Source organism: Procambarus clarkii, chromosome 20, assembly GCF_040958095.1.
Source record: "Procambarus clarkii isolate CNS0578487 chromosome 20, FALCON_Pclarkii_2.0, whole genome shotgun sequence".
In the NCBI taxonomy this organism is placed as follows: domain Eukaryota; kingdom Metazoa; phylum Arthropoda; class Malacostraca; order Decapoda; family Cambaridae; genus Procambarus; species Procambarus clarkii.
The window spans coordinates 27,869,640-27,874,457 of NC_091169.1; positions in this window are offsets into that span (position 1 = coordinate 27,869,640).

The following is a 4,818-nucleotide window of genomic DNA, read 5'->3' on the forward strand; positions in this document are numbered from 1 at the left end:
ACCCAAACAAGGTACTAGGTGAGTACAACTACGTGACTACACCAACCCCACCCCCCTTAACCCACAAGACGAGTATAGGGCCCACTACCACCCACAGGACGAGTATAGGGCCCACTACCAACCACAGGACGAGTATAGGGCCCACTACCACCCACAGGACGAGTATAGGGCCCACTACCACCCACAGGACGAGTATAGGGCCCACTACCAACCACAGGACGAGTATAGGGCCCACTACCACCCACAGGACGAGTATAGGGCCCACTACCAACCACAGGACGAGTATAGGGCCCACTACCAACCACAGGACGAGTATAGGGCCCACTACCACCCACAGGACGAGTATAGGGCCCATTAACACCCACAGGACTGGTATAGGGTGCATAATAAATGATCTCAGCTGAAAATAGTGCATAAGAAGTGAGGAAGTGGTAAAGAATAGTCGTGTACAGAGACAACAGGATGACAGCGATGATGAGAAACGCTGAAATGACAAAGTTTGTTCACATTTGGGCGTTCGCTACAGAAAAATATTTTCCAGGCGTGAATGTTTATTTTGCATGGTTGTGCATTCATGCGGGTGGCTGTACACACATACACACACACACACACACTCACACACACTCACACACACACACACACACACACACACACACACACACACACACACACACACACACACACACACACACACACACACACACACACACACACACACACACACACACACTCACACACACTCACACACACACACACACACACACACACACACACACACACACACACACACACACACACACACACACACACACGGGAGGCGGGACCAAAGAGCCAAAGCTCAACCCCCGCAAGCACAAATAGGTGAGTACACACACATTTCTATTTCTTGTATATGTTAACGACATGTTTACAGGCGTAGAGTCCTACATGTCGATGTTCGCGGATGACGCAAAGTTGATGAGAAGAGTTGTGACAGATGAGGATTGCAGGATCCTCCAAGAGGACCTGAACAGGTTGCAGAGATGGTCAGAGAAATGGCTACTGGAATTCAACACGAGCAAATGTAAAGTTATGGAAATGGGACTAGGAGATAGGAGACCAAAGGGACAGTACACAATGAAGGGGAACAGCCTACCTGTGACGACGCGTGAAAGAGACCTGGGTGTGGACGTAACACCTAATCTATCTCCTGAGGCACATATAAATAGGATAACGACAGCAGCGTACTCTACACTGGCAAAAGTTAGAACATCATTCAGAAACCTAAGGAAGGAGGCATTTAGGGCGCTTTACACTGCGTGAGAGTAGTGAGGCCAGTCTTAGAGTATGCCGCCTCATCATGGAGTCCCCATCTGAAGAAGCATATAAAGAAACTGGAAAAGGTTCAAAGGTTTACAACGAGACTCGTCCCAGAGCTACGAGGGATGGGGTATGAGGAGCGCCTGAGGGAACTGTGTCTTACGACACTAGAAAGAAGAAGGGAGAGGGGGGACATGATAGGAACGTATAAAATACTCAGAGGGATTGACAGAGTGGAAATAGACGAAATGTTCACACGGAATAGTAACAGAACGAGGGGACATGGATGGAAGCTTGAAACTCAGATGAGTCACAGAGATGTTAGGAAGTTTTCTTTTAGCGTGAGAGTAGTGGGAAAATGGAATGCACTTCAGGAACAGGTTGTGGAAGCAAATACTATTCATAATTTTAAAACCAGGTATGATAGGGAAATGGGACAGGAGTCATTGCTGTAAACAACCGATGCTCGAAAGGCGGGATCCAAGAGTCAATGCTCGATCCTGCAGACACAACTAGGTGAGTACAACTAGGTGAGTACACACACACACACACACACGCAAACACACACTGTTTCGCAAACAGAGTGGTAGACGGTTGGAACAAGTTAGGTGAGAAGGTGGTGGAGGCCAAGACCGTCAGTAGTTTCAAAGCGTTATATGACAAAGAGTACAGGGAAGACGGGACACCACGAGCGTAGCTCTCATCCTGTAACTACACTTAGGTAATTACACACACACACACACACACATACACGCACACACACACACACACACACACACACACACACACACACACACACACACACACACACACACACACACACACACACGCGCGCGCGCGCGCGCGCGTAAATCATGCCTCACAGGTTAGTTTAATTCTATGACCAGGCAAAAATCATGCAAGAAAGAGAGGGGTGGGCAGACAGCATATTTTTGGATTCCCAGAAAGTGTTTGACACAGTACGACACAAGAGACTAGTGCACAAGCTGGAAATGCGGGCTGGAGTGCAAGAAAAGGCACTCATTTGGATAAGGGAGTATCTAAGCAACAGAAGACAGCGAGTCACTGTGAGGGGTGAGGTCTCAGATTGGCGGGAGGTCACCAGTGGAGTCCCGCAGGGGTCAGTCCTTGGACCTATACTGTTTATGATGAATGTAAATGATCTCCCAGAGGGTATAGAGTCGTTCCTCTCATTGTTTGCTGACGATGCAAAAATTATGAGGAAGATTAAGACAAAGGAAGAAAGTATGAGGCTACAAGAGGACCTAGACAAACTGAATGGATGGTCGAACCAATGACTACTAAAGTTCAACCCTTGTAAATGTAAGGTAATGAAACTAGGCGGTGGAAACTGGAGGACAGACACAGGATACAGAATAGGAGATGAAGTCCTTCATGAAACGAACAGAGAGAAAGATCTAGGAGTTGATATCACACCAAACCTGTCTCCTGAAGCCCACATAAAAAGAATAACGTCTGCGGCATATGCGAGGCTGGCTAACATCAGAACAGCGTTCAGGAACTTTTGTAAGGAATCATTCAGAATCTTGTACACCACATTTGTAAGACCAATCCTGGAGTATGCGGCCCCAGCATGGAACCCGTACCTTGTCAAGCACAAGACGAAGCTGGGAAACGTTCAGATGTATGTCATTAGGCTAGTCCCAGAACGAAGAGGCATGAGTTACGTGGAAAGGCTGCGGAAAATGCACCTCAGGTCGCTGGAAGACAGAAGAGCTCGGGAGACATGATCACCACATACAAAAATCTTACGGAAATTGAGAGGGTATCTTGAGGTTATTTTGAAATGATTTCGGGGTTTAGCGTCCCCTCAGCCCGGTCCTCGACCAGGCCTCCATTTTGTTACACACCCCCAGGAAGCAGCCCGTATCAGCTGTCTAACTCCCAGGTACCTATTTACTGCTCGGTAACATGGGCATCAGGGTGAAAGAAACATTTTGCCCATTTGTCTCCGCCTCCACCGGGGATCGAACCCGGAACCTCAGGACTACGAATCCGAAGCGCTGTCCACCCAGCTGTCAGGCGAGATAAACAAGGATAAACTATTGAGACATGATCACAACCAACAAAATCCTCAGAGGAATCGATCGGGTAGACAAGGATAAACTATTCAACTCTGGTGGGACGCGAACAAGGGGACACAGGTGGAAACTGAGTACCCACATGAGCCACAGAGACGTTAGAAGGAACTTTTTCAGTGTCAGAGTAGTTAATAAATGGAATGCATTAGGAAGTGATGTGGTGGAGGCTGACTCCATACACAATTTCAAATGTAGATATGATAGAGCCCAGTAGGCTCAGGAACCTGTACACCAGCTGATTGACAGTTGAGAGGCGGGACCAAAGAGCCAGAGCTCAACCCCCGCAAGCACAAATAGGTGAGTACACACCATCACTTACAAAATAACTATCAGAAAATATATACTGCTTCTCAATTGTTAAAATGATTGTAATAATTACCAATTAATATCAGCGAAATATTGTTCAATAGATATTTAAACAATTTTAAATGCATTTTAGAGACAAAATTATATCTGTAAATTGTGAACGGATTGCTTTTTTTTTTTTAACGCGTAACTAACTATTTGTAATAGATTGTTTTTTGTGATTGTTTAGTCATTTTTTTTATCGATTTGTTCTCTTGCCGCTTCTGCAATTATTTGATTTCTTGCGTCATGTAATTGGACGTAATTAGACCAGATTAATTATCCGTTTAATATTCCCGTCAGTACCCTTTTATCCGGATTGATTGTAAATTAAAATCTCCAGGTAAAAATAAGATAAGATTCCCTTTGATTTAATTGTTCGTGTAGGTCGATAAATTATATTATTTTGACTGTCTCTCCTCTATGTTTTATCGGGGGTGTTTGTTGTTGTTGTTTGTGGTTAGCACGTGTTGGGAGAGGTGACGTTATGGTCTTACACGCACGCACGCACGCACGCGCGCACACACACCCATTCACTCACTCACACACACATACACACACACACACACATACACACACACACACACACACGCACACACACACACACACATCTACGAGGCCTCAGGTGCCTCGTAGCCTGGTGGCAGGGGCCTCGTAGCCTGGTGGCAGGGGCCTCGTAGCCTGGTGGCAGGGGCCTCGTAGCCTGGTGGCAGGGGCCTCGTAGCCTGGTGGCAGGGGCCTCGTAGCCTGGTGGCAGGGGCCTCGTAGCCTGGTGGCAGGGGCCTCGTAGCCTGGTGGCAGGGGCCTCGTAGCCTGGTGGCAGGGGCCTCGTAGCCTGGTGGCAGGGGCCTCGTAGCCTGGTGGCAGGGGCCTCGTAGCCTGGTGGCAGGGGCCTCGTAGCCTGGTGGCAGGGGCCTCGTAGCCTGGTGGCAGGGGCCTCGTAGCCTGGTGGCAGGGGCCTCGTAGCCTGGTGGCAGGGGCCTCGTAGCCTGGTGGATAGCGCGCAGGACTCGTAATTCTGTGGCGCGGGTTCGATTCCCGCACGAGGCAGAAACAAATGGGCAAAGTTTCT